General features: G+C 38.9%; 2 protein-coding genes across 3 annotated transcripts in view; one reads left to right on the forward strand and one right to left on the reverse strand.

The window, feature by feature from the left end:
* Positions 1-16,472, forward strand: part of CMSS1 (cms1 ribosomal small subunit homolog) — a 222,489-nt gene that overhangs the window by 93,963 nt on the left and 112,054 nt on the right. The gene's annotated exons all lie outside the window — the stretch shown is intronic.
* The window catches only part of FILIP1L (filamin A interacting protein 1 like), a 187,638-nt gene that overhangs the window by 92,194 nt on the left and 78,972 nt on the right, over positions 1-16,472 (reverse strand). The window contains exons 1-2 of one of the 2 annotated variants that reach the window (XM_064644277.1): positions 14,925-14,940; positions 6,747-6,837 (exon numbers count right to left, since the gene is read on the reverse strand). The gene's annotated coding sequence lies outside the window, so the exon portion shown is untranslated. Of the gene's footprint in view, positions 1-6,746; positions 6,838-14,924; positions 14,941-16,472 lie in introns of those variants that run through there. The other variant, XM_064644276.1, reaches the window with a different exon arrangement.

Raw genomic sequence — 16,472 nt, forward strand, 5'->3', positions numbered from 1 at the left:
CCTTGGCCTTGGGGACTCAGGATGGCCTGGGGGGATGACGAGGCAGAAGGGAGCAAGGAGAGAAGCCCTTGACAAAACATGTGTATGACAGTTTTGGAGAAGTGGCCACCAATGTTGTAGTTTCACCTTTGTCTTAGGGAAGCTATGCATGCAGGTTGAACTGGAGGGAGCATCTGCGCCCTATTGTGGGACACAAATAAAGCTCCTATATATTTACAGATATAAAATATATGCAAACTTACTTCACTGTAAGGGAAAATTATAAGAGCTGAGACCATGGTGCCTTATTAAAAAGGTTGATCCCGTGTCCAGAATCAGATCTCTTATTATAAATGTTTGCTTTCAGAGTAGTGTTCAGGAAGGTTTTCACACTAGCTTTGCATATGTACCCAGCCTACCTGGCTGTAGGCAGTGAAGAGAGATAGGACTGGTTTTCAGAGGGCACTTCCACAATTCCATGGGTGTATTCCTTCTTGGGAGAAACCCTGCTTTCTCCGTGAGGTACAGCGGGAGACTGACTGGCTAGGTATCTAAGCACTGAGGTGTGAAAGCCTCCTTCCTTCCCTGTTCTGCACTCTTCCTTCCCAAAGGATTGAGTGTTGCTTCTCAAAGCTGCAGCGTACCACTACGTGTTTTGCTGAAGTATTAGTGTCAGACTTGTAAGAGGAAAATTATGATATTAGATGGCTCATCAGCCTATTTAATTAGGTACTTCCATCTCTAAGAAGTCCCAAGGTAGTTATTAGCAACTGTTACTCAGCAAAGAGGGTTTGTAGGGGATCTCTCCTCATTGTTCTAAGAGTGCTTCAGCTCAGTCTCTAGCACTGCTCAGAAACCAGAGAGCTTTAACACAGCAAGTGAGCTAAACTGGAAGGCATCATTATGCCTTTGTGCAAACGTATTTTGGGTATTGGATACTGTTGATCCCCTATCTCCATAAAATGTAAAGTAGAACCAGATTACCTGTGCTCTTACGTCCTAGGACTAGCAGGCCATGACTGTTCAAATGGGAAAGAAAATGTGTAAGAGGCATGTGATAGGACTCAGATAGCCTGAGCAGTACACATGGAGTAAATGGAAATAATTATTTACTCATAGCATGATAATCGGGGACACTCAGTGGATCAGTTTGCCACAAAAGTGAAACAAAGTGAAGTACTTCATTGTACAGCACACAGCTGCTAACCCATAGAGGTCAGTGCCACAGGAGACAGCTGAGCCAGAGGTATCAGTGCAGCCAGCAGGGAGATTCACAGAGAAACAGTTTGGTTGTGGTAGTTTAGCAGAATAGTCTGAAGGCAGCTAAAATCCTTAAGTGACAGCTGAGGGCACACTAGGAGAATGATCACCCTGTTGATGCTCCCAAATGTTGTCTTTGCCCAAGCATCTGCTTTTGACCACTTTCAGAAAGGTTTTTGAACTAGATCAGCCTCTGGCTTTCCTCCTGCATTTTTCCTGTAGCACAGGTAAGACTCTGGACTATTAATTCTCCAGTGCTTTTTAAAGCAAGGTAGTGAAATACATTTTGTTTCAATCCACTAATTATTTACAGCAGGGAGTCAGGCTAACTTTGCTCATGTGGTACTTTATATATGAAAAGTTAACTGCTGTCACGAGTCATTATTTCCATTGAGAATAGTGATTCATCTTTCCATGCATAGTCAACAGATCTCTCAGTGGGAATGAAATTTTAGCTCATGTCACCATTCTGTAGGAGGAAATACATATGGAGACAGGACATTGTGTTTGGATACATGTGTTTTCTGTTGAACTGGGTTTGAGAACTTTTTTCTCAAGTGTTTTGAGTGAATTTAGTATTTATTTTTCCACAGTTAGCTCCAGAATGGTAGTTGCAGAGGAAAAGACTCACTATTATGGAAAAAGATACACTTCAGCATGGCCTCTCAAGTGTGGCTCAGTCCTGATTAGGAAAACCAGCTTTTAGCTGCTATAACTGCTACTAGAGATAGTATTGCAATCAATGTTTTAGCTGACATGCATTTCTGTTGTATTCCTTTCATCTGTCTGGTGGAAGTTTGCCTTACTTTTATCTAATTGCTTGTCAGAATGGTCTATTAGAGATGCTACTTACATTGGAAAGGCCCCTTGGGTAGGAGCTAACCACACCAGCTCTGCCTTCTGCATTACTGTAATTGTGAAAATTTGGAAAGAACAGCCATTTGGAGAAGACAATTTCAGGATCTATAAATGCAGCACATCACAAGTTACTTTGCACTTTGGTTGTGTCCTTTCTGTTGAATTTTTATTTTTTCGCTTTGGCTGTCTTTTTAATGTTCAGTTTACAAACTTAGTAGGGGAGTTGGAATGGAATTGGGAAAAATCTGAAGTCCAAATGTCACAGTTTTGTAAACAGAATAAATATGCTAATGAACAGCATCTGTATGAACTTGGGGTAGCAGTGTGCATATTTTCAAGTATTGTATTTCTCGTGAAGAGGTGTCTTCTATAAGGACAACTCTTTTGAAAGAGCTTTGAAACTGTGTACCATGATGTGATACAAGATTTTGATATTTCTTTTAAGAAATAAGTTTTGGTGCAGTATTTGCCCCAAATTCTAGTCTTCAAGAGTCAGGACATTGACATCCTTACAAAGATTTTCACAACACAAGCCCAGTTGTGGGAGAATCTCTTTTCCAAGTGCAGAGTCCTAAGCTTTGTGCAACCATAGGAGTGATGACAGTCAGAGGAGTGCTGTGAGAATGTTTTCAATCGCCTTTATCTTTTGGTGCTTCCTGCAGCACATTTTGGCTTAGGCAATGCTTGTGGTAAGAGGCGGTTAAATTGATGTAAAGACCAAGTTGATTTGACATGTTTTTTAACCAAGTGTTTATTAGTTGAAATAATTTTGGGTGGTTTTTGGCATAATTTGTGTTTGAGTGGGAACTTGACTCATTGTCAGAAGTCTGTGTATATTTGAGCATGTTAAGCTGACGTTACCAAATGGAACCGTGGGAGGCTTTTGGCTTGTGTTTATGGAGTATAAACCAAAGCTCCTACCTTGCTGCCTCAAGAGCCACAAAAATGCTAATATAAGTCAGAGATGCAAGAAAAGATGTATTCCATATAGTCTGTCTACTTGTCAGTACTAGCTTTTTCCTTGGGTTCCTTTCCACTATTTTGTTCCATCTAGTTTTAGGTATCACAAGGGATGAGACTTCCTCTGCATTCCTGTGGAAATTATTTTGCAGTCCTCATAAGACTTTGTGAAATTTTTCCCTCATTTATGTTTCCTGGTTCTTATATTTCCAGAGCAGAACCCCCACCAAAACTGTCAGGGGTTGCTTTCTGGTTAGCTTTGGCAAAATGATTCAGGCTTCCTTCTTGTCCCTGTCTGCTTTTGTTAACCGAGTGAACCAGTGATCATTCACATACCTCAAGCTACAAGTGTTCTAGGAGAGGTATTGTGGTACCTGCTGCTGAAGGGTGCTGTGAACATTTTAAATCAACCTGCACGTATCAGGTGAAGCAGTAGTAGCTGTTAGAGTTTCTTTTATTGTATTTTCTTGTGTTTCCCTCAGACTGGATTTTCTGCACAAAGTCTGGTGTCTCTTAAATCTTCCTAACTGGTTTCCCTTGTTCTCTTCTCTCTGACCCTGCTCCTCTGTATCACTAAGATACTTACATATAAGCTATGAAAAGGCCAGTTTTAGGCACTTAAAGTTAGATTAAGATGAAATCAATGTTTCATTGGTAAGCAAAAAGTAAAATTATTCATATAAGCCGCTTGTAAGATTGGGCATTTTTTCCCCACTTCATCAAAGATAATTTGTCCCTGAAGAACATGTTTGTATTTGTCTTGGGCATGTAACGGTCCAAACTAATTTGAGCTATTGTATGAGTTTCCAGGAACACAGTAGCTTTTGCAATTGCTTCAAACCCCAGAATGTTTCTGGTCTATTATCATTTAATTGGTTCCCTCTATTTTATTTTTTAATTGTATATATATATCTATATAAACAGTAAATATATGCTTAGTCTAATCGTTATAACTAAGTTCATCAGGAACTGTAGTGATAGGACAAGGACATTCATTTGAATGTTACTTGATTCATGAACGTTTGTTCGTTTGATTCATGAGCCAGATGAAGTAATTGGAAATTGCTTACTTTTGCTTTTTGTCTTTGTGTTTTGCTTGGTTTGCTAAGCTAATTTCTTGTGTGTTGACTTGCTTCTCTGCCTTTAGCTTGAGTTACAGTACACAATAAGGTGCACAGTGGCAGCTGCTTTTTGAAAAGTTGCCATTTGGAAGGAAGCACAGAGGGTTGTCCTGCAGACCTGCACGTACACGTACAACATACGTTACGTGTGGATACGCCCAACCTCAGGTGGGAACACAAGCAGCTAAAGGCATACAGGCTTTTTGCAACACAGAAGCAGTTTTGTGAAAGATGTTTTTTCCCAAGTTTGTAAATGCTTTCTTAGATCCGGTATGTATTCTGAAGCGTTGCACAGTATGATAACAGATGAGCTAAGTTGCTTGCTGCCAAAACCCTGCAAAGAGTGAGTGGTATGCAGCCTAAGGAGGAACACTGCTCTTTTAAAACTATGCCAACCTTAATATTGTTACTAAATTATGGTTTAAATCACAAAATCATCACAGTGTTCTCGAAAGGAGGTGCAAACTAGGCTCGCTGTACAAGAAGAGGGAGGATATGTGCAATACCTGTGAAACCATAGTGAAAAAGGAAAGTAAGAAGCTGTGGATTTCACGTCTTATCAGGATATTTTTGCTGCATGATCACAGTCTCTCACCAGTCTCATAGCTGAGCCTTTTAAAAAACATACTCTGCACTTCTAACTGCTGTTCTCTCACAGCCTGCTCTGGTGCCTGAATTGGAGAGATTGTGGTGTGGTGGTGTCTCCTCGACAGCTCTTACACAGTGTGTCAAAAAACAATAAAGCAAAGAAACTTGGGTTTGGTGATGTGGTGAGTCTGTATCATCTTAAAGCTTCTCAAGCGGAAACAGTGGCCAATGCAGTTCAGTAAACTGATCAGAAGTAAATTTACACCATAAGTGGAATTTCTACTCTAATTAAAAAAAAAAAATTAAACACATGAACTTTTATACAAGTAAAGCTTGTATGCCAGGTGTCATTAGTCTGCATCATTGTGGCTCTGTTCTCCTACAGCCAATATAACATGGGTGCAAATTTTGGCTCATTTAATAGAAATATGGGCATGATTGATACAGATCACATTTTTGCTACTGAAAGATTCATTCATACACAGAGCTCATGTGAGTGATTGTGTGAATGCTGCTTCATAAATGAATTTAAAAGGTTTCTGACACTCTGCCTGACTTGAGACAGCTAATTTTAAAACATCAGGAAGTTTTGTGAGGTTGTTGAGGATGGAAGTTTGTTGTGTCGCTTTATAACTAAGTTCTGTGCAAATCCAGAGGACTGTTTGCTGCTTATACAGCTTTAGTTCAGCTTTTGGTTCTACTGAGCAACTGGACAGTTTTATTTGCTGAGAGTTGGCCAAGGGGGGTCTCTGTGGGAGAGTGCTGATAAACCTTACTATTTTAAACCTGAGTCTCTCTCTGCTGTTTTTGAAGCACAAGGTGTCTCTTTCTTCTGCATATATCCTGCTGTCTTGCCTCCCCATCCCTGTTTCGGCCTGACTGCTGCAAAGGTGGCAACACTTCTCAGTTTCACATCACATGTCCTCTTTGTGATCTTTCTCATTAGCTTGGCCGTTCATTTCCCTCGGTTAAGCACTTTGAGACTGTTCAGTGACTTCCATCCTGTGCACCCTGAAAAGTCTTTGTTCTTCCAGTGTCCCTGCAAGACTACATTGTTTTGGTGAGGCAGTTCAGGAGTTAAAGGCTTGTGGAGTTTCAAAGAACTGCCGGACAGCTGCTGTAAAGTATCCCTCCAAATCCTAGCTGACCTCATTCTTGTCAGACAAGAGTGATAATATCCAAACACGGGTGCAAGACAGGAAGTGTTTCAGGAAGGTATGTGTTTCGTGCAAAGACATCAGAAATGTGCTTTCTCCCAGGGCCACTTACTGTAAGATCCACATTAATTTAAACGAAACAGTAAAATTCCAGAATGTGTTTACAGAAACATTATTTCAGTCCAAAAAAAACCATTGCTTGTTGCTCTAGTGTGCAAATGGCAAAAGCAGATGAGTTAACCACTGTATGTATTTAATATAATGATATTGCTGGCTATATGAACCTACTTTTTAATCATATGGAGGATTCACATATCAAAACCTTTGATAGTTTTGTTTACTATTTTTAAGCGGTATCTTTGACTTGAAAAAGTGATGTGAGAGAAATACAAATCTACTTAGAACACATTTTCACATTTACTTTACACTCAAAAACTGATTTGATATCTAACAAGCTTTTCACTAATTTAATCAAGTGAATTCCTTAATAAGCAGAACAAAATCCCATTTTCCCCCCAGTGCATTCTATGACTTAGAATTTAAAAGAATTGGATAAATGGAGCAATGCCCTCACATTCCCAGTGTAGGAAGTGTGAGAAAATCTAAATATTTGCAAAGAAATGAAGGAATGGTTTGGCTTTTGGAAGATCTAACATTTTTTACTAGTCAGTCTACCAAGTTATCTGCAAAAAGTGTCCTATATGTACAGGTTATTGTTATTTTCATCGTACTGAAAAATTCATACATGAGAAATGACTTTATATTTTATTTATATTTTTCAGTAGCACCCACTTAAAAACCTGCAAATAGAAATAATTCTTACCGGTTCAGAGATCTTCTGCTGATAGTTAGGGATATTTTCCCCTAAATTTCCTCTTAGTTGTCTCCAGAACTGTGTCTCTTATTGTATGAATCTGCAGTAAAATTCAAAAGTAAATGATTAGTTTTAGCAAGCATAAGTAAATATTGCTTGAGAGATTTCTTTACATTGCAGAGGTCCTTATTTCAGAATTAACTTGATAAATTTATTAAAAATAATTTATTAAAAGTTAGAATAGATTGAGTAAAGATTCTACTATTTAAAAAGTTGCACATGAATGATATGCTAGACAATGAAGTCTAGCAGATGCCTGTAAGAATATTAAAATAAAGCACAGCTATTTACCCTTGAATTATTGTTTCATTTAAAGGCTTGTTTCTTCTGTACTTTTTCCCTGTATTCTTCCGCAGTTTGAAAACCATTCATTTCTGTTGGTAAGGAGTGAGCAAATTCTAGCTGCTAGAACTTATACAGGTAATTTCATCTTTGGAGATTCCCGAGTGTGTGAGACTGGGTCACTGCTCTCGAAGGGCCCTTTGAAAAGCTTAGCCCACAGCCAGGGAGCTGTGGGATGTTGAATGGTGTACTGGCAAAGGTTGGTCTTTTTTACAGAGGTGTGACGAAGTGTTCAGGTGAGGTGCACAAGGAGATAAAGGCAGGATACTGGAAGGAAGACCTGAGTGAAACTGAACTCAGCCCTGCTACATGCGGAGGAATGAAACGAGCATGATCTGTGTTTTTAGATGATGACCCAAGGATGTAACAGAAAAGAAAGGGAAGGGATTATTTGGATGCAGCAAGGCATATTTTTGTTATTTGCTGGTAGCAACTCATTTAGTATACACACACAGTTGTTTCAGACTGAATTATATTTTATATTTGTCTGCTGTTTCTGGAAGTTATTGCCAAGAGTGAAAAACCGCATAATATATTGCTAGTATTAAACCAACTATTACTGATGGATAATGACAGAGTAGAGGGAGAAGGCACCAGTTAGTCTGGGTTAGCTCATGTGTTCTGGATAACTCTTTCTTGAACTCTTAGATTTCTAAAGTTCTACTAGGCTATGTTGCTTTTTGGATGTGTATAATTGTCTCTGTGTCAATGTCAGGTAATCTCAAGTACTCCCAAGATAATCTTCCTCGTGTTTTTTCAGTTAATGTGCCATTTGGTCACTTTTCTGTTGACTATTTTAATATGATAACAAACACCACAAAGGCTCCAATAATGCCCCGTAACAAAAGAAACATGTTTGAGTTTTTAAAACTGCAAATGCCCCGCATTGTCACTTATATTTTACTTGTCTTTGTGTTTTAATGTTACAGGCACCAAACTTTGGATCTGTAGTGGCTTTCTTATTTAAGTTCCAAATTCTTGATAGTGAAGCATGGAATTCAGTGTCTGAAGTCAAAAAGGGCTAACCTTTTGAGAAACTTTATCCAATTACTGGACAGTTACCAACTCAGGAGGGAGATTAAACCAGAATCCTGTTTTACTAACTGTTGGTTAAAACCAAAAAAATATTCTGTAAAATGCAGTGTAAACATTCACCTTATGAAATCATCTAGCGATCCAAGATATGGGAAAGTATGTTGATCCATCAGTCTGTCTCCTTGGCTTTTCAGGGAGATTTATCATGAAGCATTTAATTAAATTGTTTTCATGTAATAATGATGTTAAAAATGTGTTATTTAAGGGATTTTTTTTTCTTCACAGTATGTTGGGTTGGTTTTGACCAGTATAACAAGATGTACATAAGGAAATTCTCTGCTTCTGCTTCAAAAGAAGGGAAAAAAATTTTTTTCCTGATTTTCAATATAGCACAATAAGATGCTTTCTGGTCCTTTCTTGTCTTTAGTCAGAGAAGGAGGTAGTAAGAAAATACCAGATGTGAATTTGGTGCACCTGTCAAGACCCCAGTGACTTGTCCAATATGTTAAATCCTCAAGGAAATGAGGGCAGGTTCTCAGGGATTTCTTACTAGAATTCAGCCCTCCAAGCCCTCCATGCTGAGAGAAAGGAAGCTTTTTACATAGCTTTTGCATATAACTGAAAGTCATTCTACATAACTTTCACAGATACTAAGATAGTGTAACACTTTTTGACACATTGTCATAGTACTTTTCTTAAGAACCAAATAGAGCTTTACTATTTTGAGTCACTCCCTGAGTAATGGTTTGCAGCAAGTGTAATTTTGGGGCTTTCTGTTGCTTTTCTGGCAACTGTAGAGAGGTCTGTTCCATGTCTCACCCATGCCCCAAATGTGGTTGGTTTCTTTTCTGTTCAGTTCATAATTTCTGCCAGTTCTGTGACTGTCCCTTTTTGATCTCAATGTATTCTGGCCTTTCTCCTTCATCTTTATGCATCCAGCTAAAATACTTCTCCATCAAATGTATAGAGGAATTTGGCACTTGTCTTGGTATTCTGAAAGAAACTAAAACCAGGCTGTTGTGACTGTCCCCTTCAAGGGCTCTTCCATGGTGCACAAGGAACATCAAGGAATATGATGCCTTACTGCTTAGAGAGCTCTGTTTGAAAATCTGTGGATTTTTTAGTGAATAGACTAGGACTTCAGGATTGATTTGGTGGTTTTTTTTAAATCCAAGGAACTGAGATTTATGTTCAATTCATGTTTTAACCTTTGTGTTACTGAGCTGTTTAAGGCTGATAATTGAGATAAGGCCTGGCATGGATGGATTAGAGGTATCAGTTTTGTGAGTAGTTACATGTGAATGAAGTAATACTCAAAATCACAACGTACTGCTCTCTCTTGCATACTTGAAATTATGCCTACATATGCATTAATAAAAAAGCAGAAAAATTGAAGTATATAGGGTGCAGGAAAGTCCTGGTTCCAAAGGTAGTAGGCAGTATTTTGAAAGAGGAATGCTGTAGTTTAGGATAGTTAGACATGCCTTCCCTTGAATGAATGGGATAAAATGCCTAAGTCACTCCAGTGCTGTCCCCTCTCTCCACATTTATTGCCTGTGGATGTGCTCTTTGAGCAGTAGTTGTATAAACTCTCTTGACCAGCATTTTCTTACCAAAGTTTTACAATCACTTTAAGAAAACTATTTGCATTGCACCAGTGGCAGTTTGGTAGGAGTTGCTTGTGCTCTGCTCTGACTTGCTGCCCTTCTTTCAGAGGGTACAGTTTGATGCTTCTGAGCCTGTTTCTGCTCTGCTAAAAGGGGATACCTGTTTTGGTAAGGTGCCCTTCTGACTGAGAGGTGAAAGACCAGATAAAGCCTTCTTTTTAATGGTCTCAAGAGAACTTGAATACAAACTGCATGAAGGCCTGCAGTCTCTGAAGGAGATTTGCTGGGATTTGATTCTGCCTCTGAGTCATTTCAGCCTGGTTTTTGACCCATTAATACACCCTTGTCACACTCTTGCTGTTGCCTTTTGTTATAGTCATTACATTTTTCTGGTGTCTCTGCAGCCATTGTCTGTTTTGTGTCTTTGATTTTGTTTTCCTTTACTAGGCGTGGATTTTTAAGTTGGCAAGAAGATATCAAATTCAGTTCCCACCACCAGAAAACTCTGTGCATTTGCATGGGGCGTATAACAGACATGCAAACTCCATTGCATGTTCCTTTTGGGAAACTGCAGCTTCCTGGGGGAGGACTCTCACTACAGTAGGTGTGCAGGCTGAGTGGGCTGTGAGTGTTCCTCCTCCTTGCCTTTCTACAGCCTGTACTGACAAAGTCCACGTGCATGTTACTTCCAAGGCATGAGTTAATGTTTGAGACCCTTTTTTTAGATGTGGACATGGAAGGAGGCAGTGGCACAAAGGAAGATATAGGAAAGGCCTCTAAGGACCCAGATGTGTCCTCAAAACTGTGGAAAGCTCTTGTCAGCCTTTAGTATGTGTTAAAGGCACACACAGGCTCAACCCATGTGACAGATACCTTATATGTTTGAAAGAGTTTCTTGGCTTTCTGCGGAGTGTGTGTGGGCCATTTGGAGCAGACAGCTTTCTCAGAGGGGACAAAGGTCAGTTTAAAATTTTTAGGTGTACTATGTAGTGCAAGCTATTGGCAGATTTGAAAGATACTCTTGAAGACTTTGTCAAGGAAGAGACTTTTTTTCCAAGAGAAAGTTTTGGGTGCAGAGTGGAAAGAGGAATATTTGCTAGATATGTATGAAATGTATTTGTTTTGAAAGCCACCATTAGATCAGGTGTAAACTGTGAGCCTGGTTTATGCTCCTCAGGGCAGGGGAAGATGGAATCTGTTGTTTATCCCAGTGCAGGTTTTCCCCAGGGTGTTCACATACGCTATATAATATTCATTAATCTGTTGGCATTTTATCTCTAAATCTCTTCTTTGGTTTCAGGTCTTAAATTAAAAAAGACAAGCTAGACACCCCCACTCCTCCCAAAATAAAACGAAATTGTTAAACTGTCTTTAACACCTTTGCTGAATGAAGCACAAACAGATCTCTCTTACCAAGCTCCTGTTTTCTGGCAAACCCTGTTTATCGATGTAGGCATTCTTCTGAGAGATTTTTCACTGTTGCCCACATACTCTTTAGCTGACCTTCGAAAAAACTGATGAGAAAGGGAATAGTTTTAAGGCAGATTACTGCCTATTTGAGATATGGGGTTATTAGTGTTTTTCTACGTATGACATTGAACAACTGTCAGGGACAAAACAGCCTTTTGCTTCTCTCAAGTCAATGTTGACTTTAGAGCAAGAAGCCAGAAAAGGGACATGTCATTTACATGAGTTGAGCAAACATTCAAAACATCTTGATTCAATTTTAAGGAGAGATTTAGGCCTACTGTCATGGCACGATGGAGATACTTTCCAAACTGGTGTCAGAAGATAAATGCATTTTCCTTGCTTTTTTGCATTCTTTGTTATTTTGATACATTGTCTTAACATTGTAGGAATACAGTTGGTCCTATTTTGTATGTTATTTTTAATATTGAGAAAAGGATGCCATTATTATTGATTAAGAACAAAATGATCAGATGTTTTTATCTAAATGTGTCACTTCAGTTATCAGTAGCTCACGTGCAGCCATTGTAGTGGGTCAAAGACAAAGGAGATTTCAATTTCTAGAGCTTTGCTTTAAGACAGAAAGTAGACCTGCAATCCTGTGGTTTAAAGTTGTGAAGCTAAGAAATCAATTTGAAAGTTCACAGGATTGATACTAAGATAAAATGAGAGGAAAGTGAGGGAAAAGGGAGTGTTCTATGGGAAGGAAAAAGAAAATAGGCAGCCCACTTGGGAAAAATTAGAAGCAGATGAAGCCACAAGAACCTGTACAAAACCAAAGCAGTGGGGTTGCCATTTTCTGTGGATGATCTGAGAATTGCTACTGTGAAATGGCTTTGGGGGACTTAATAACACAGCTGCTGCTACTACTACCTGCTACTACCCCTTGCGTATTTTGGGTGATAATTTTCTTTGTTTCAAGAAAACAAGGATAATTTAATTCTGCTTTTAATCTGCAGGGGTTTTTATTTGCTTAAAGTGAATGGAAGTGGTCTGCCCTTCCTTCAAATGGTCATTTCGTTTTCAAGATGTTTAAGGTGAAATAGCCATATAGAATATTCTAAATTATAGCCACATTTACTGAAGCAACTGCTATCAATTCAGAATGAGTAATAATTTTAAAAAGAAATTCTGAAATTTTCAGGTTTTCTCTTGCCCCAGTGTTTCCCCTTGTCCTTCCTATATTTAGTGGGGTAGCCAAGATACCTGGCTGAGACATGAATCCTAACAGTACACTTTGTACTCATTGTACAATTGATTCACAACTATACGCTATGAAAGATGTTTAAAAACATCTAGACTAACATGGAAATTACGTAACTGTGGTGAAAACTTCAAAAGAAAGCTTGGGGGTTTTTTTTCCTTCTTTGCTTTGTTTAGGTACGTGTTTGGGCTGGTTTTTTATCCATGCCCTTTTGCAAATCCTTCATATTTGTACTCTAAGTAACTGGTTCATCAGGAACTTTGAATGAAGTATACAATCTCACGGTGGGAAGATATCTTTTTTTGGGTTTTCTTTTTCTAGTTTCCATGTTCTTTTAGGGTGTGGTTCAAACTGAAATGAAGTTTAGGTTGGTCTTTCCTTTTTTGACCTGCCAAAGTGTTTGTTCTGCTAGCGTTGCTCTGCTCCCTGTAAATCAGACATTCTTCTCGGGCTGCGTCAGGTTACTAATGACATGATTAATGCAGGAAGGGTAGAGAAGGATGACGTAGTGGCTCATGCAAAGTTTACCTGAGAATTATCTGTAGCTCTCTACTGTTTAGTGTCTGTGTGAGTCATGGCCTGAAGCCCTGCCATTCCCTGTTCTTCAGCTGGGCAAGATCACACTTACCTCATTCTATGTATGCATTTCTCCCTTTCCTGCCAAATCTGATTAGAAGCACTTTTGTTTTAAAGTCCATGTTTATGAAACATTAAATACACTTTTTGCAGATAGCTGACCATAAGGCTAAATGAAAAGTGCCATTAGATATCTGTGATCCAGAGAGCTTTAGAAACTTTCTCTCTTCTTACATGCATTCTGATTCTTATCAACTAAAGTCTTTTTCACATTCATGGGTTTAGCAGTGATAGTGTTATGACATTAGTAAGCTTTGCAACAGGACCATGAGTCAGTTGCTGTCTGTCAGTAAAGTCTCCCGTTTCTTCTTGTGTATTTGTACAGATCAAAGCTTACAAAATGCAAACAGCCAATTTGTGATGCTGTCTCCAGCTTTTGAAACTTCCTTGGGCTGCAGGTACAATGATTCCCATCAAATCTGATTCACCTATTGATGCCTTAATTAAATACTTGGGAAATCGAACTTAATGATCAAGAAATCTTGAGCATGTTCTCTGATATACTTTTAAGTCTTGGTCATTCTCTTTATTGAGGGCTGGCTGATTGGGCCTTTTTTGTACCTGAAGACGGCATTTGCTCTCCTAGTTGTGTATGTGTGTCCTTTAGCTGTCAGACTCTCTTGAGTCTCTCTTAGGAGACTAGAATGAAGTCAGTGTAGAATTTGCAAGTAATGCTGATTATTTTTTCAAGATTCTTTTGTTTTCTCTGTAGAACGGTCACAAAGTCTTTGGCATTCTTCAGGTTTCCTCAGCTGAAACTGTGTCTTTGTGTGAGCTGCTCAGTCTGAATTATCTTGTGCAAAAAGTGCTTAATGTTTAACTGTACAAGAGCATGCTGAAAGCAAGCTATAGTTTTCCAGCCAGCTCACATCTCACAACCTGCCAAAGCCTATATCAGGAACATGATGTGTGGGAAAAAGTTCTAAAATGATAGACAGAAAAATGTCTTGTGGGAAACCTAAAATGCCATGAGACTCATTCTGTTAATAAAGAATGTTTTTACAAGCACAGCATCATCCCCTTTACTTTTTGACATTTTGAAAAACGAAAGCTTGAGAGCGTAACATTTGTGTAGAATGTAAACAACCTTGATACTTAGATAAGTGACATTTCTTGGAAATAACATTGCCTTAAGAGAAAAGAATGGTCAAAGTGAATAATTAGCCAGAAAAAAAAAAAAACAACCTTAGTTCTGCAAGGCTCAGCTACTTCTAATAAAGGCCATACTGATGCCTGAGATAAAATTTTATATGCAGTTTCTGACTGCATTTTGGAAACATATCTTAAAGAAAACTTATCCTATGATCTTTAAATCTGAAAAGATGCACTAGATGAGTAAATTCTTAATGGAAACATATCATTAAAAAACTCAAGAGTTCTCAACGTGGAACACATGCTAATGGAGTTAATGATTATAATTACACAGATGCCTGAATGGGGATGGCAAAAGTTCATGTTCAGCTTAGTGTTGTCTGTATTTAATTTTACTGCTTTTAAAGGAACTGTTTATATAAAAGAGTAACATAGATTTTATTCGGTGAGTCAGTGTTTAGGCAAAAAATAAGCATATTGTTTGACACGTGCCTTTATGTAAGCTGTGTTTCTAGAATCTGTCTTTCAGTTTGAGCGGTGAAATGGTATTTCTGGCTTTTGTTTTCTTCTGGCTAAATAGCCAGTGCTTTGGCTGTAGAAATGATTTTTTGCTTTTTGTCTAAAGCCCTCTTCTTTTGCACTTTCAACTAGAAAATAAACAAAGCTTAAAAGTTTTTTTCTCAAAATTGAAAGACACTGAATGAAGTAAAAGTGAAAAAAGAAACTGTTCCGTAAAACTTGTACCTTCACTTCTCCTGCAGTTTTATGAAGCAGGACATGGCCCACCCTCAGGTTCATCAAGTTGTAGTTGCCTTTTGCTGCACATAGTGACAAACAGCCCTGCGGGGAGAGAGCGAGCTCCGGCTGGCTCCTTGGCTCAGTCGAACTCAAAAATTCAGAGGAAGCTCTGATTGAGGAAGGGCCTGAAAGGCAGGAAACAGATTTTGGCAGCAGTGTCCTGGCTCAGGTGGCCAGATAACAAGTGTACCAAGCCAAAAGAACTAAGTGGCTTAAATGGCCAGAACTATAGTTTGTAGTCTTATTTATTGGGCTACTTAAATCTAGATTAACTAAAGAGTAGTTTGACTTTTGCACATGCTTTTCTTTGGTTGGCATTTATGGTGTGTTCTCAAGCTTCAGACAGCTGGTCTGATAATACTACAGGTTACCATGTGTTTCTGTGTGCAGATAGGAAGCTTTCTCAAATGCTTTGTAGGGTCATCTTGGTACTTCAGTAGTTTTTATCTTGTATTTCACCAAAGATATAGGGGGATGCAAAAGGCCAACATTAGATTCTTACCTATTCAGAAAAAGCCCTATGGAGTCTCCAGAACAGTGAAGATTTAGTATTTCACTTTTGCTGTGTATGCCTTTCTTCCTCTGACCTTTGCTGGTACATTAGTTATACCAGGGCCATAGGAAGCCTGCAGCAAATTATTTCAATTTGGTGTTGGCATCTTATCTTCCCGGGAGAGCGCACAGAAATGCTTTTTCAAATCTGCTTTCAGAGTTTGCATATTGCTGTAATCCATTCATCAGTTGAGCAGTCTCTTATTACAAGTTACCAGAAGGATATGGGGAATCTAAGTGTTAAAAAAAACCAAAACCAAAACCCTCAAAAAAACCCCAAACAATAAGAAAAAAAAGCCAAAAAACCCCAAACAAACAAATTAAAAAACCTAAAACCAAACCAGATCTAAAACCTCCGAACAGAACAAGTGGAATTGAAGAAAATTATGATCTCAGGGTAGGCATGATGCTCAGAGTTTGTGCTGGGAAGGTATCACATGTCAAAGAGAGATGGTTCATGCTTGTGATGCAGTGGAACAACTGTGCAAAGGTCTGTGCCTGGAGCCTTTCTTTTGGCTCCCTCTGGCTTTTGAGGAGGGCCCAGACAACGCCTTTGTGATGAGATTTCTTCTGTTTCTTTTGAGACTTTACCTCTTCTAGGTCTTTCTCAGAGGCTAAGCCTTTGTTCCTGGTTCACTGGTGGCTAAAACAGCCCCTTGCAGTAAACCAGCCCCTTGCAGGGTTGTTGCTCTTTGACATTTCCTTGCTCACTGCTCAGCTACCATGGAGCCCTTGGTGTGAGCTCAAGTAGGTAAATAGCTACAGGGTAATTCGGAGGGTTTCTGAATGCCCTGTTGCTCTTTGGTTTAACAGCATGTGAAAAGTGAGTAACTTAACCAACAGAGATCTTCCTTCATTCTTGGTCTAAGTGTTCTCCTGGGAATTGGTGGGTTTGTTTGTCTTGTCTTTAGATAGGCCTGACTTTCCCTCATCTCCCATAAT

Source organism: Pseudopipra pipra, chromosome 2 (genome assembly GCF_036250125.1).
Source record: "Pseudopipra pipra isolate bDixPip1 chromosome 2, bDixPip1.hap1, whole genome shotgun sequence".
Classification (NCBI taxonomy): Eukaryota; Metazoa; Chordata; class Aves; order Passeriformes; family Pipridae; genus Pseudopipra; species Pseudopipra pipra.